At 35.7% G+C, this 17,472-nt stretch overlaps 1 long non-coding RNA gene across 1 annotated transcript in view; it reads right to left on the reverse strand.

The window, feature by feature from the left end:
- Positions 1-17,049, reverse strand: part of LOC132086708 (uncharacterized) — a 52,609-nt gene extending 35,560 nt beyond the window's left edge. Inside the window, exon 1 of the long non-coding RNA XR_009420433.1 lies at positions 16,922-17,049. This is a non-coding gene — a long non-coding RNA (uncharacterized LOC132086708). The remainder of the gene's footprint in view (positions 1-16,921) is intronic.
- Between the last annotated feature and the right edge of the window lie 423 nt (positions 17,050-17,472).

Consider the following 17,472-nt stretch of genomic DNA (forward strand, 5'->3'; position numbering starts at 1 on the left):
ATCTACCTTTTAATTGTGTTTAAAAATCCAGCAAGATAATGCACAAAATTTAGTTTTGATTCACTTTGTTCAGATTTTACAATCTGAACTGAACTAAAACATCTCAAACTGTTGCTTATTCTGCAGAAAACTCTTACCCCTGGTTCAGATTTTGATCCCTCATGTCCAACCTAGATAATCATTGCCCTTTTCATGCTACAGTGTTTTTACCAATGCCCAGATTGCAGATTGGACATTACTGCAGTTTCTTCACCTATAATTTGTGAAAAATCAGTAAGGTAAAATTGGAGTCCTCTGTGACAAAATATCTTTTCTGCAGAGGATAGTTTTTCATTATAAGTATCTGGTACCATACGTTCTATTTTACGTGTTACATGTCTGGAAATATTAATACAATTTTCTTCTCTAAGCCTTCCTACATTCCTGCCATGACAGAAATTAGCTGAAGAGTCTTTATTGTAAAGTGCTATTTGTCAGGCTCAGAGAAAAGAATATGAGACAGGTCTCAGTGGTATGAAAGATTGTGAAGAATTAACAACATACAGTACATGTGAATTTTATAGTTTATGTTATGGAGTCCTGTAGAGGCTTTGTGCATGTTATACAAAGACATAAATGATGCTTAAAACAGATGAATAGTATTTTCTAAGCCATGAGTGACCTCAGAGGTAACTACTCAGTTTATGTAAAGATTTCCTTTGATGAAGATGTTCCTGTAAAAAGCAAGTAGTGAAAATACTGTGGAATATTAATAGCTGAGAGGTTTTTCTGGATTTTAGTACAATCATCTGTTTACTGAAATGAGGATAAAACATATTTATCTTTTTAAAAACACCTAAACACTATAAAACTTGGGAATAACCTATCTGTTTTGAGATTGAGAGTACAAACAAGCTTCAACTGTTAATAAAACTGTTAACAAAAATTTAACAGGAAATACTGAACTATGCCACATAATATAGAGAAGAATGACAAGGTACAGAATGTGATACTCTCTATTTATTTATACTTGTCTCATCAAATACACAGCAAGCTCCTTAATATAAGTTACAGTACAGATGACACTAAGATATATTGAATCCATACCTTTTGAGTGAGATACTGTTTTCTGATTTTGAACCTTCTTCCATAGCCACGATACAATTTAATGACTATTTTGTATACAGGAAAAAAATAAAAATAAAAATATTTTTCTGCCTTTGGTACCATAGGATCTTCTTTTTTTCCTATTATATATTTGACAACTGACTCTTAATTAAAGCAAGTATAATTCTACATTTCTATTGTGCTGATAAAGCATGCATTTTTTCAGGACTGGAATCACATTCTGGAGAAGGACACAGTTTAAGTTTTTTCCTCATGAATAGTCACTAGTGTTGTCATTTTAGATTTGATTTTACCCCACTGTATTTTCATTATATTCTCAAGGTATTTTAGCACCTCATAATATCTGCTTGGTAGATTTTCAGCTTCAACCAGAGCACAATGTGCTGCGTCTGAAAGAGAGACATCCTTCTTTCTTCTGGGGAAACCCCTTATTTCTGTTTGTTGGAGAAATTCCTTCCATAAGCACCACTAAGGAAGCTCCACTGATTTAAAATAGTGCTTTCTATTGGCCAAAGTACAGCTAATTTATTCAAGTTCTTGTTTCTCAAACAGAGGTTTTTAAAACAATTTTGATTCACAGTATGGCAGATTTTCTACAGGGAATGGTTACCTAGTGGTGACTGCCATGTTACTGGTTTTTATTTTCTTTGTTATGCACCACTTCTAAACTTTCTATCATTGCAATCAGTAGGTTTCCCACAATCTCAACATTATTCATCTTCTTCAGTGATTTGTTGGACTGAGGCCAGAATTCCCATCCCTTGCAGCAGAGGCAGACTAAGGACATAATTTATTATGCTGACCTCTTGATATTTAGTGAGTATACTGCCTTGTACAGCTGCAGCTGCTGCTTTCCACAGGTCTGCAGCTTGCATGTTTCTTCCCCAAGATCAGGACAATATTGTCATCCAGCCTGCTTTAAAGGATTTCTTTTTCATGAAACCAGTATAGGAAACAACTGTGGCAGTAAAAGGTTGTTCAACACCTATTTCTTCTGCAAGCATGAGAGCATCTTGTTATGCATGACACTTCATCAGCCTTCTGATAACACAGAAGACAGAATTTTGATACTCTGCATAATATCCATTAAAATAAAAAAAAAGCTTAGATACCTCAAGTTTCTTGATAGAAAAAAAAAAGGATGAACATCTGGTACAGTAATAGAATTTTTCATAGGCTTATCAGAATAAACCAACATGGAATAATTTTTAATTCTGTGCTATAAGGCCTTTTATTATTTCTCAGAATTAATTATAAACCAGGATCAGAGTATCATGACAATGCACATTTGGCTCCAAGTTTAGACTGCATGACCTGATTTAAATATCCTCAAGAGACCTGTTTGGTGCTGAGCATTTTGAAAATCTGAGCTTCTCATATAGGTATCTACTTTATCTACACCACGATCATCAAATTTATAATTTTCCTGTTCAGTGAATTGTGCCCCAGAATCACATTTCTAAAGTACAACTGAATTTACTCTGACTTTCAGACAATGGAGATTTTTGCTAGCCTAAGGGATATGCCGTACTTATTGAGATGAAATGTATATTTGGGAGTACAAACAACACCGTTAATATTTTTAGTAGTTTTGTAATATAGGAATTTCTGCTGACATTAAAAGCCATATTAAATTGCTACTTGGTTTATTTTGAGAATATCTGTCTAATATTACAAAACATGGCTTTGATGACATCATAAATCTGATACATGAAAGCATTAGCAAAAACTGCTTCATAAAGAGCAATTAGCCTACTGTCATTGAAGGTGTTCAGACGTGGTAATATTTCACGCTAAACACACTGGACAACTTCACATCATTCTAACCAGCAGGGCTGCAAAATTGATAGTAGTGAATATGTAAGCCTAAAGAAGCGAGAGAGAGAAAATTTTATTTTTTGTGTCAATATATTCCATAACAAATACTTTAGGACAGGGAAATATTACACACCTTGTCAAATCCAGCCACATCTGACTGAGAGTCTTACTTCCCTAGCTGTTACCAAGGAAGTTTTGTTCTGTGTGTCGTCCAGTCCTGTCATTTCTTTTTGCAAATGTGATATTTAGTTCCATTTATCCAATGAAATCAGTCACATTAGGATCTTAGTGTTTTTTAAGACACAGAGGAGCTATACTCTGCATTTCTTTTCATTAATTATTTATCTTTCTGCAGGGTAAAGCTTCACACGTTCCATTCTTTCCCCTCTAAAATGCATAGTGGGCCTTGTAAAGTATGAAGCACCTGGAAAAACAGACTTAATTGTAGGTAGGATGGTAATCATTTTCTTGTGGAGGTGCCTGCAGAAAAGCCTAGAGAAATGTTTTTGAAGATGATATTCCTGTTCAAAGGCAGTAGATTCAAAACTGTCATGTACTTTTGAAGGTCTAGGATTGCTTTCATTGCAATTTTGTTAAAATATTTTTGGCAGTAAAGATTTTAGGAAAATAAAAAATGAAGAATCTTGTTTTCAGGCAATTTATATTCAGATCAGCATAACTCCTATTTATTACACTCCACTCCTAATTACAATCTACAATTACAAAAAAAAAAAAAGTTTTTTCCTGGAAAATATTCCAAACTATATGTCTCTTTGGAGGATTGAGACTATCAAAAGTTCTTTGCTTCAGTTAGGGTAATGCTCCCTTATAAATAATGTCTTCATAATACATTATTTGCAAGACTTGCGAGACTTTTTCTGTATGTATAATGTCTTCATAATACATACAGAAAAAGTCTTGCAAGAACTTAATGGGACATACAGCAACATACAAATCTGTTTCTGATTACAGAATCAAAGAAGAGGTATACCTAATATATTAGAAGCCAAAACAAAGACTCTGAGCAGATACAATTTGCTCATTGAAACTACTGGAAGCAAACATATTTCCTACATTTGCATGCCATTTTCATATTGTTCCATTCTCCTGTTTCTCTTTTCCACTCTGACATCCCCCTGCCCTGGCCTCAGTCAGTTTACAGAAGATTTGGTACATTATGAGGGAATTGAGGTAGCTAATGGAGAAACATTTGACTCACAGAGATGAGAGTGAAGAGGTCAAAAATAGAGAAAACCCTTGTGCTGGGAAAAGGAATGGAATAATCTAGAGGAACATAGCTTTGAGTGTTATTTATATGGAAAATTTGCAGTGTTCTCTGGATTATTTGTATGCAATGGAAGTGATAGGTAGACAGTGGTTTGCAAGGTTGGCCAATAGCTCTCATGCTGAAAACTACTCTGGCAAAACAGTTTTATATTGATCATATCCATGCATCGTTCAAACCTCTTAGATTAAAAAGTTATGGGACCAAAGTTATTGGTCCATATTTACAAGTCTGATAGCATGTTCTTTCTGTTTCAAAGGTCACCATGAATACTGCATACACTATTGAAATCAAACAAAATGAAAAAAAATGAAGGGCACAGAATTACTTCAAGTCTTGGGTGCTGTGGGAAATCATCCAGCTCACCTTCATGGTGTACTCTAGACAGCAACCACTAGAGAGCACCTAGTTACAATAGCATAAGTACCTTTGCTGAAAGGAAAACACACTATCATTAAGTAAAAAATGAGAAATACTTTTTCTTTGTTTCTTAGATCTCAGGGATTTTGTGAGCCAAATAGTACTCCAAACACATTCACCCACTAGGGAATATCTTTTAAAAAGGGCAAGAAAACAATTTGTTAATCATTTTTAATATTAATCATTTCCCCAGCCAGCTGGAACTTTTTACCAGGTGTAGATCATAGCTCTGGAAGGTCTAGGACTCATGGTTTCTTTCAGGTTGTAATTAAAGCCACTTGTATGAAAACCATGGGAAAAATTCTTCCCCCATTGATATCAGGGTCCCATGGAAGGTAGAGGTCAAGGAATGTATATTCAGCCCTGTAGTAGTCAACTATAGCCTTTTACGTATTGCAGCAGCTCCTCAAAATATCTGCATGGTACGGGATGTATGGCTGACCTCTGCAGAAGGCACTTAACAGGCTTGTGGGATTTTCTCTGTTGCTTCCAGTACAGACAGCCAGAGTCTGGACTAGAATTAGTAAAGGTACCAGCTGGACATTTCCTGCTAATTGGTTTAGATGCTTCTTAGTGTATTACTGAGACATCAGGATGTTTAGACTCCAGCTTTTCTGTTTGACAGACAATGGTGCTGGAAGGCACTTGCTGTTTTCCTGCTTTCTTGTGTGGTGAAAGGCAGCAGCAGAAAGAAACCTGACTCATGCCTTTATTGTATAACAATATCTACTTGTATTTAATAACAAACACAAACATTTCCATCAGTTTGCTGCATGAGTAGAAGACCATTCAGCCATATGTCCTCGTAAAATCCCAATGGAACACTTGAATCATTATTACTTCCACACACAAGATCATCATTAACACACATCCAAAAAATCTTGTCTGGAAGTTGAATTTTAACTATAATTTGAATTTTTACAACATCTTTATTTGTGATGGACTGAAATAAATCATTCTGAGAAAGATAAGAAGGATCTGCTTTTTAAGACTTACTAGTTATGCCCATCATAGGAGATGATTGAAGTTTAGCTGGTTTATAGAAGATAAAATTCACAAATTACTATAATTTCATATACCTAATTAAGAAAAGTCCAGCCTAAACAACATCAGTTTTTAAATACTTCTGGCATAACGGCAATTTTGAGATAAACTGAAATGGAAATTAGCTAGAAAGGTGGTATCAGTTGAACCAGTATCCCTAGAATCTTTAACTTGTAAGCTAAAAAAAAAAAAAAGACAAAATCCCGTTCAAAGTTTTTGTGACAAAACACATCAATTAAGAATACTGCTAAAAGAACTGACAGAATATATTTAAAAGTTAATTTGTGTAGAGCATTTAAATTTTTGTAGCTCTCTTCTCCTCTGTTTTTTAAATTCAGACTTCAAATATTTCAAAATTCCTGATAAATGCTGAGCTGATATCTGTGTTACAGAGACAATCCTGAAAGGATGTGCAAACCCAGCAGCAGACAGACCTGCTGTGTGTGCAGAGCAGACCTGACCAGAGTAGCCACTGGGAAAGCTGCTTCCCAAGGTGTGCTTCCTGCAGGGGCAAAAATCATCTCTTGCCCATGGTCTTCTTGCAACAGTGGTACAACACTGTACAGCCCAGATGAATGCCATTGCCTTGGAAACATCATTAGACATGGGTGTCACAGGAAGGAAAAACCACTGTCTTTCTGTGCTTCGAGTGTGAATCCATTTTATGGGGGCCCCATGGAAAATGCTCAAGATCTCACTCCTTGTTTAAAGCTTTAGCCTGGCTGCTGTGACTGAACACTGTGCCCAGTCTTTCTCCTGCTTATGTTCTCCAGTACAGCATTGCACCTGGAAAAATGCAGACTTTTCCCAGCCTTCTCAATGTACTTTTGGCAGCATTATGCCTTCACAAACATAACAGGTGCAAACCTAAGTTACTCATACCTAGGGGATTTTGATTCACGCACTAGGACACTCTTCTTGTGTGCATTGAGACCTTCATCCATGGAGAGGCATTACTGTGATCTGAGTGAACCAAAGAAAGTCAGAGCAAAAGGAGGAAAGTAAAAGAGCAGAAAATAATCCCACTGAACAACTGAGGCTTGTTGAGATGAGCACACCTGTCTGAATTCAAAACAGAAGAATAGAAGAAAAAGAAAACCAAAACAATTAGTAAAAATAACAGAGTGTGAATAGATGAGCAATGATAAACAGTAGGAAGCCTGAAGGTCCATAACACTTTATTTTTTTGCCTATATACAGTGAAAACTGTGGAAGCCAGCAAAGGAGAGATTTGGAAGGAAACTATGAAGGAAAGCATTCTCCCAGAGTCTGAACGCCCATAAGCTGACGTTGTACTGTACAAATCCAGACCTGCACTTCCTTGCACCAGCCAGAGAAACATTAAAAATGGTGATTCTGCTATGTAATTTGAACCCTTTTCAGGTATGTAGCTCACTGCTCACTGGGTGATCCCAGCCTGTTCCCTTTGTTCCCTTTGTGTTTACAAGGTCTGAAGGCTCCCTGAACATTAGAAGGTGGATGTTACAGAATGAGAGCCTTCAGTGAAGTTCAACAGGTTTACTATCAAAAACCCTTAAACAAATACAATGTTTTGAGATTGTAAAGTGGGGATAATTTCTGTTTTCCATTAACAAAATGATCCACCAAATTAATTTTTCAAATACTAAACTGAAAAACAAATATCTGAACATTAAATTCTGAAAATCTTGGTGCTTGTATTTTTCTGTGTGATTGGCAGCTAAGAGGACTGTTGTTTCAAATACTTTCAGCTATTAATTACGTTTCTAACAATATTCTGGATCAAACACTCTGCAGTGAATTTGCAGTTCGATTTTTTTTTTTAGTACAATGATTACAAACTGTAAACATCTTCCCTTTTCCCTAAAGATTATATAACTTTATAAACACAGAGAGAAGGGGTGGAGGGTGTGGAAAAAATAAAGAAAGAGAATCTATTGAAGTAGAAATAAAAAAGGAATGTTTGATATGATTAATAATGACTATATAATGGGTTTCACTGGGATATGGAAATACATTCCATGATGAGAGGAAAAACCTGTGTGAAGGGGCTCAGAGAAAGGCAACCTCAATCTATTTTTCTTTCCCATATCCTTGGTGTTATCTCCAAGCCAGGTTGTAAGGAAAACAAATAGTTGACTCAGGTCACTTGGATGTTTCCTTAGGATTTAATGTGGTTAGAGGAACAGCTTATGGTCTGATTTGTTTCATAGGGTGAGGGAGAGAATAAAAAGTAGTAGGTATTCCATGTATCCAATTCTTGTGAATACAACACAAGTATAATTGAGAGACGCTGTTGAGAGATACTGTTGACATTTAATGAAGATGCTTATGCACAATATTTAATTTCATTCATCTTTTGTTGAGTGCTTTCACCCTATTAGCGTTTGTCCAACAGACTCTTGAACATCTGACAGCCTGTTGGGTTAGACAGCCTCTAGAAATTTGTGTTTGCCTGGGACAGCAGTGGGTGGGCCAGCCTCAGGAGGCCAGAATATCTCACTTGTGTCAGGTGCTTAAGTTTTTGTAAGATCATCTTCTGAAAGCTGTTTTAGGAGAGAAAATTACATTGTACTAGAAAGCAAATATTTTTGCTAATGGAATAAATTTAGGTGGAAAAATATTTAAATCTTTAGAATTCTGCTTAATGATCACTTGTTCTTGTTAGCTGCCCTAACTTGTGAGCCTGCCTCATTAAACCTGTCTCAGATCTGTTGAGACTTCTCCAAAGCCATGTAGAAGTCCCAAAACCCATTTCCCCCCGTCTCTATCACTGAAGATTGCTTTTGAGGCAGTTCAAACAGAGGTTTGGGCAAACTGCTTCTTGTGTAGTGTGGGATGCATTAGTTTGTTTAGATGGTAGCTTTATTCCATATTCCTTTTGATTTTGAAAGTAGTCTCCCACAGTAATTCATAGGACAGTTTTCTCGATTTCCCAATCTAACTTTGCTAAATTTAGTAAACGATTTTATTTCTTAATGAGTATAGATTGGTTGCATATTTGTTTTCCCTATTTCAAAACATTTTATGACATTTTAGTGAACCCAAAAAAAGAAACAGCAACTATATATATATATATCACTCAATTAAGTAAAGATTTTAATTTTGTTTTGAGAAATTAGACCATATTGGATTTTATATAAATTCAACAGAAAAATGCATTCTCTCACTAATACTTCATTAGAGTTTGGGTAATACCTTGGGATTACACAAAATCAAAGGTCGTAAACCTGTCATACGGCTAAAATCATATTTATTTTCACAGAAATTTTAGCAGTGACATGTCTGTGCTAATATATCTTCTTCCCATAATGGGAGCTATATGCCAAAAATACTCTAAGGACAAAATCAACACTGGCTTAACTATTTTAAGAAGACATAACAGTAGATGAACAAGTTGTTTATGACACATTTTTCTTCCATGGTTTAATACGATATAGGTATCATAGGTGCTTTTTATCATGCAGAGCTTTATTATTAAGCATTATTTCAAGTAATTTCAAGGGGACAGAGAAGGAAGGTGGTTACTTTCCACCAGGTGCATGTGAAATTTTTATTTATTTCTAAGCAAAGTATTCCGCTTTTATTTTCTTCCTAAAGTTTTCATTATGTGGGCTTTCAGAAGAAAGTAGCCAAATTATTTTCCTATTTTAAGCTCATTCATCAATCTTTGTATGAAAGTGATTAACCCATAGTGCTTCTGTTTTAGCTTAAAATATTAATGCTTTAATATTTGAAATGAAATGTTCTTGGCCTTTTTGTGCATCATGTATTATGGTGTTAAAAACCATAAGACAAACTGCAAGTCTATTAGTGATTGTGTCAAGGGCTTTGGCACAAGTAACTATATGACCACACGTTACATTTGAAAGATTTGTTTAATGCCTTTACTGACTAGAGGTTTTTTTAAAATGCAAGATTTTCACTGTTATGTTCTTGAAGTTGTCATATCATACCTATAAATCCATTTCATTCAAAAGCGTTTATACAAAGAAAAGCAAATAAATATTTTGTGATCCTTTAATCTTTCATATATTTATCAATAAGTAGATTGTTCCCCTCTTTCAAGCTAGGCCTTTTCATTATCAATTATGCAAATCTTTGCCTTAAGTAATACCATAAAGGAACTTTTTAGGGAATCAGGAGGAGTGCATGGCTCATTAAGATCTCCCATAACTAACCTTGTCACTTTTTAATACAGGCTGGCTCCCTTAGCCTCACCAACTTGAAACGCAAGCAATCCTTATATCATCATTTATCTTGAAAATCTAGCCCACAACTGTACTTTCCAATTCTCTCATCCAGAAATGTGTCAGAATAATTCACACTTGCTTCTATCGCTGCCTTTGACAATTTGTTCCATTATTCAATAATCCTCTGCATAAAGAAATTCTGTCTGAACTGCTTATAGATTAATCCTTTCTTTTAGATCTATCTATTATCTCTGGTTTTGTGTAAATTATTATCTCAAACAGTGCCTTAGTGACAGTCTGGTTCTGTTCCTTCACGATTTTACATGGGCCTAATTAAGACCACATTCTGCTGAGATCTATGCTCTCTGTGCATCTGAATTCAGATATTTTTAACTTCTTTCACCAGCAAAAGAAAGTGCCTTTTCTTTTTCATCTCTTATAGAAAAAAGCCGACAACAATACCACAATACCAGAATCAGAGGTGGAGTCTTGTTTACATCAGTTTAGCAAAGCAAAGCATATGAAAAAGCCCTCAAATCTGACAAAACATCTTAGCACACAAGGAGTTTCCTGGCCTGGTTTCTACTAATAAAGTTATGACAAAAGGAGATTTTCAGGAGTCTTCATTTGTAGTATCTGTTCTCCACTACACTGCTTTAGTGAACTGGCAGAAACGAAGGTACTTGGTTTCATCTCTTAGTATCAACAGGACTTTATAAAAGATTTTATGAAAAGTGTTTTCCTTTCTGCAGTAAGGGAAGTAGTAACTTGGTGCTCTACTGTTTTCTGAACAGTCCTCCACTTATTTTTGTATCACTATATATTTTTGTGCTGTATCCAGATGTCAAAACAATGAGCATGGAGGGGGTGGGGGTGAAAGAAGTAAGTTAAGCACTCAATACAAATATGGATTAGTGGGTTAGCTTGATGGGCTGCTTACTTGCATAAATCTCTCTATATATTTGTTTTGCTCCCACTAAGACTTTGTTTACTCAAATAGATTCTGCATTATATTGGTTTTGATTCATCATTACTTCATAAGCTGCTTTGAGATAAATTTACAGACCTGAATGGTCTACATAAAGCCAAAGTTTCTGCAATTCTTTAAAAACATTGGACATCAACACTATACTTTAGTCAGCTCTATTACTTCTGATTTTCCTGGGTAAGTAACATTGTCAGGAATCTCTGTTGATGTTGTCTTCTCTATTATTATAGTACTTAAAGTTTGTACTGCATTTTAAATAAATGAAACACAGACTTTTGATTCTTCCGTCTACAGTTATCCACTCCTTGAGAAATTCTGCTTGGAGAATCTTTATGGAAAGTATTGCATCATCTTGGGCTTGTTCTGACTTGGTAATTAATTGCACAATGTTGACTTTGATAATGCTGCTATGTATTTATAGAATACCTGAGGTAAAGCTCTCAAAAATACACCTCTTTTTTTAAAAATCCTGAATGGCAAAAATAATTGACATCGATACTCCACAGACACATTCCTTATGGCAATCATCAATTTTGTGCAATATCTGCTATTCCATATTTAGTTAGTTCTAACTTTAGATTACAAAAATATTGAATTATTTTTGTTAAGATGAAAAATTCCTATGTTTTATAAAGAAAGAGGCATCATGTCTTAATTTGGCATTAAATGTTCAAAAGGGATTCTTAATGATTTGTCAATTCCACAGCACTATATGCAAACTTTTTACTTTTCTATAATACTGCACTTCTGCTTGAGAGCTGCATTTTTTGGTGAAGTTTTTGGGGTTGATAAAAAAAAGAAAGAAATCAAAGGAAAATGCCCTTTGTCCCACCCAGAAAAAGTATCTCATGTCTTCCCCAAAATTTTGATTTTTCAACAAATGCCTTTTCTATTAACTCAGAAGAAAAAATTATCCCCTTCTTTTCTATAGCAAGATTTTTGTTTATATTGTGCACCATAGGTGTACATGTTATTATATTTTTATACAATATATTATATATAATATTATAATTATATAATTATAGAATAAAATAAATTATATTATTCTATAATCATATAATATATATTATAATAATATATATTATTTAATTATTGAATAAAATAAATTATATTATTCTATAATTATATAATATATATTATAATAATAAATATATTATATTTTTTCTCCTTCATTGTTCTCTTGCCAACACTAATAACACTTGGTCTTTTCACAACAGTGAGTGGAGGTTAGTGGTGAGCAAAAGTAATTTTTTTTTCTGTGTAGAAGTTTGATTCTAAAGAAGCCCAAAAAGTTTTCAGCCTAAAAACCTTTTCTCTGTTGCTTCCAGTACAGACAGCAAATAACCTAAATTCAGAAGACATGCTATTATTATTAATGTTTCAGGGTAAAAGGACAACAAACCATGGAAGTTTAGTACATGGAAAGAAAACAATTTTATTGTTTTCCATTTCTTTTCCTTTTTGAACACCCGAGAGGTTTTTATTTTGATTTTTTGTAGTTTTAGATCAAATATTTGAAATACAGTAGTTTAAGAATAATTCATCTTTTAAATTATAAAATCCTCTTTTTTCATTTTAGAAAAAACTATTTGGAGGAAATGTTACTTAAAATTTCTTCAACCGAAAAATTATTCTTAGTTGCTTTTCCTCTGCTAAGAAAATCCTAGTTCTATTTAATTGACTAAAACAGTTTTCTACCAAGCCTCCACATTTTGCCAGAAGAGACAAGCATGTTGTGTAGAACTGCTCAGTAATTTCATTCTTACAGGAAGTGGAGAAAGAGAAAAAGAAAATTGCACTGTAGACCTTGCATTTCTTTTGTAATATTATCTGTGAATCTAAGCATATTTTCTTTTCTTTTTTTTCACATGAACATGTTTCCCTGCTCACTCATCTTTTCAGTTGACGTATCTGAAAATTGCATTTTAAACATTTTCAAAACTTCCTGCATTTTTAAAATTTATTGTGCCCTGTTCATGTCTCAATAAACAGGTAGGTGGATGAGGGGTGGACATACACTTATATAAATACTCATGGGATGTCTGTACTTTCATCATCCTACTTTAATATTTTATATTTGTGCTAGACTGATTTGTTTCCTTTAATCCCTTTGTGAAGCAATATATTGCAGAACTTTTTACTTCCTGCTGTGCCTACTATTAAATAGCACAATTTTTCTTCCAACTTTCTGTTTTCTGTAAGGATTATCCTACCCAGGTCTTCTTGCTTTCTGATTTCATACTGTCCACAATTTTTTTTTTTGCAGTCATTCTGCAGCATTGTCAAAAGATCATAGACTCACAATCTTAAAGAACAAAACAAACTGGAATAAACCACTTAACAAATATTTAACTTTTGATAATATTTCCAGATTACTTTTTTCCATCTTTCATTTGTCCATGTGCCCAGAGATGTGGTAAAACCACCTACCTAGGCACAGACACAAGGGCATTCACACATCTCAGTAGATACACAGTGAACTGAGGGAGATTTCAATCCGAGCACAGCCATGCTGATATAATGATGAAATTATATTTGAATCAGGATTTTCTGAAGTTTCTGCCTGCGGACAGTGTTTCCAAATTTACTGCAAGGCAGTTTTTTGTGTGTGCACTTTAAACCTAGAATTTCATGGGTTTCTGTCATTGAAGAAATAAAGCATATGCCTGCTAAGGCATTCTCTTCTCTATTAGACATTTTCATGACTATGCTGTTATCTGCTGGCCCAAACACTTTATGTTGCTATGTCATGGGTCTTGAGCAACTGCAGTCTTATTTGACTAGAGCATTTTAGGGAAGCTCAGTTATGAACAGCAGAAGAGTTGTGCCCACAAAAGGGCAGCAATATTTTTTTTTCATTAATGAGATGAGGTCTGAACTTATTGGTGGTAAATGTACTTCTGTGATATTTTCCAAATGCAGCTTTAGCATAACTACCCCTCCCCAGTCACAGTACAATTTTGCTTCTGTAATCACTTTTCCCAGGCACTCCCTCAGGAAGTAAAACCCTACCCCCTCCTGGGCTGAAGTAGCTGACATGATAAGAATACCAAGGAGATGCTCTCCCAGATGCTTAACTTGACACATTTCTGTTGTTGTTTTATTTTTGTTGTTTTCCAGCTCTTTAGAATTTTCTTCTCAGGAGAAGCCTTGGTTTTTGTTGTTTCTGTACACCAGATGGACCAAAGATATGAAAATCATCATTTTGAAAAATTTATCTCTGCTTAGTTATTTCCGTGGGCACATTAATAGAAGTAGAGAATCATAGAAGAGTTTGGGTTGGAATGGACCTTTAAATGGCATCCACTTCCATGCCTGCTGCTACAGGAAGGGACATCCATCCCAGGTGAGAGCATTGGTGTTTCCAATGCCCACATACTCTCAAAGGCTGGCTTCTGCGTGGTGCAGAGCACCTTCAGCTGTCAGCAGTCAGACTTGCAGCAAGCTGCAGGGCTCCCATGCAACTGAAGGTTATGGAGCACAAGTCTCATAAGGAGTGGCTGAGGGAGCCAGCACTGCTTGGCCTGGAAAGGCGCCTCATGGGGAAACCTTACTTCTCTCCACAACTGCCTGAATGGAGGCTGTGTGTCCTGGGTTGGCTGTATGATGCTTTTATCCCCAGTCGTCCTGTTCTGTTTATGCTGAATAGTAAGTTTTGCACCTTTAAGACTTATTGCAGAGAGTGAAAGGGGGAGAGAAGTGCAGGTCTTTTTTCTTCAGACACTTCTCTCACTCCCCCACATTCCTCCTCCTGGACTGTTGTTGTCTGCGGACAGACAGCGGGACAGAGCTCTTCTTTTGCTTTTTAGTTAGTGTTAGCTAGCTGAGGCAAAGAAGTTCCCTGGACTGTGTTTTTTTTCTTTTCTTTGTACCTCTTGAACCCTGCTCTGGACTGAACACCCAGGAGAGCACCTCTAGCTCACATCTCTGGCCCACCGGGCCAGGCCTGGCCTGCGACAATTCCAGCACTGGAGGGACTGATCAGAGACTGAGTGAGCTGCAACCCGGGGACGGGGTTTTCTCAGTTTGTCATCTCTTTTAGAGTGGCAAGGGGTCTCATTGTTTGATTTTGTTTTGGTTTTATTGTTTAATGAACAGGTTTTTTTTCCACCTTTCTCCAAGGAGGTATTTTTTTTCCTCCCGGACCAGTTGGGGGGAGGGGCCGATTGGATCTGCTTTTCCCACCGGAGCTCCTTTGGGGGATTCTTCCTCAAATTAGCTCTAAACCTGGACACTGTGGCAGTCTGGGGGTCGGCCTCATCTCCCAGATAACAACGACAAGAGGAAATGGCCCCAAGTTGAATCAGGGGAAGTTGAGATTGAATAATAGACAAAATTTTCTTGGTTGAAAGTTTGTCAGGCGTTGGAAAAGGCTTCCCAGGGAAGTGGCTGAGGCACCATCGCTGGAGGCATTTGTAAGTTGTGTAGATGTAGCAGTTAATGACATGGTTTAGTACTGGAATTGACAGTGCTTAGTTTACATTTGAACTCTGTGATCTTAGAGGTCCTTTCACACCTAAATGAGTCTATGATTCAACTCTAAATGTTCTGTGCTGCCAGGCTGGGGCCCAACAGAGCTATTAGGAAATATTAGTTTTCTTTCCAAAGTCTTTATTTCTTGCTTACAATGTGTTTTTTATCATGAAACAAATTTTGATTAAAGGTAAATAAATGAAAATCTGAAAAATAAAAAAATCTGAAAGTATAAAATGTTATTCTGTGCACAGCCTTCTAATACATCCAGCAGATATATTAACATTAGTATTCAGATCTGTGGAACAAAACATTATTAAAGCAACTGAAGAGTTTTTAATATTATAAATATGTATGACTTTGTAGAATAGTAAGGAAATATATTCTGGTCAAAGCTCTCCTAATGCTGAATATTTTAATGAAACTTACAACATTTTAATACAAGTGCTATAAATTATCCACTTTAAAATTAGATAAAAACTATTTGAGATATAATTATGGGTATATGTTCACTAGATTAGAGTTGGAGGACTGAGAGATAAGGGCATTAGGTCAAGTCTTTCAATCTGACTCCAGATACTCATTTCCACTATAATACCTATAAGCACATTATGGCAACAGAATCTCAAGTGTTTAGAGAATTCTAATTCATTCCCACTCTCTTGCTGCTAGACAGTCATTCTTCAGCAGTGTACAAAACACAAACACAGAATTTGAGCATACTCACAGCATTCCTCTCTTGACCCTTACTGCTGTCCATACTTCTGCCTTGTCCTCAGGCTGCCTGCTGAGGGCAATCAGCATGCAAGACTTACCAAGCAGTTAGTAAATGTTGATTCAGACTGCAGTATTTACTTAATAATAGCATTGCTTTATCCTTGCTTTTAAGTTAATCACAAACAAACCTCCTTCAATCCTTGCCAGGAAGCCTCCCGTAAGTCCACTGCAAATCATAGACATAATCTGTGTAAATAATTAATCTGCTTGAATCTTATGCCAGCAACACCTGCACCAACACTGATTACCAGATATGTAATTACATTTTGTTTGTATTTAAATAGATTTGCCTCTGCTTTCTGTAGTGGAAAGTGCCTCACCTCCCCAGCGATCGAGGGCAGAATTTCTTGACCTTCATTTGGTTCCCTGATGTGAGTGGTCACTGAGGTAAACAAAAGTGATGTCAGACGATGAGGTTGTACCTTGTTTACTTCCCTCTGAAGTTAGAGGTCAATGGGTTGATCAACAAGGGACAAAATAAACATCTCACAAGCTCAAGTAATAACAAAAAAAGGGATTGTTCTTTTGTGACTCCACACTGTTTTCCATTGACTCAGAAACTACCACATAACTGACTTCTGTGGTGGATTGACTTTGGTTGGTTCCCACAAGCTGTATTGTTACTCCTTTTCTTAGTAGTATAGAGGGGAGAAAAAAAGACAGAAAAAATCTTGTTAGCCAGAATTAAAACAATTTATTAAAGCAAAAACAAAGGCCACATGCAGAAGCAAAGGAGAACAAAATATTTATTTTCTACTTTCCATCAGCAGGGGCCCACTTCCTGGGAAGCAGATGTTAGAAGACAAATACTGTAATAACAAATTAGTGTGTCTTCACCCTTCTTTGTCTTAAGTTTTTTGGTGTGTTTTTGTTTTTTTTTTTTTTCTTTTTGGTTTTTTTTTTTTTTTTTAGTTTGTTTTGCCTTTTTTTTTTTTTTTTTTTTTTTTTTTTTTTTTTTTTTTTTTGCTGAGCAGACATATACATCACCTTGTTCCGTTTGGGCCAGCTATCCTGGCTGTGTCCCCTCCAATTCACATGGCAGTGTGAGGTTAATGGTTGGACCCAATGACAGTAGAGGCCTATTCCAACTGAAATGATTCTATGATCTGTCATCCTATATGAAGTGTTCTGCTTAGTAAATCAGCACCAGTTAATTTTACTCACAAACCTGTACAGCCCACTGCTTTTATTGTGTCCTACTTCAGCAATTTTTTTTGTTGTTGTTCTTTCAGACCATCTGTTCATGACATCTTTCTTGAGAGGCAGGAGACCAACAAAGCATGTCTGCTTCTATATGGTTACAGATTTTGTCCATAGAACTTCTCTCTGAAATTTTTCAAATTAACAAAAACTTATACCATGACTTTCACTCTTGTTTCAGACTCATA

This window comes from Ammospiza nelsoni, chromosome Z (genome assembly GCF_027579445.1).
Source record: "Ammospiza nelsoni isolate bAmmNel1 chromosome Z, bAmmNel1.pri, whole genome shotgun sequence".
NCBI lineage: Eukaryota > Metazoa > Chordata > Aves > Passeriformes > Passerellidae > Ammospiza > Ammospiza nelsoni.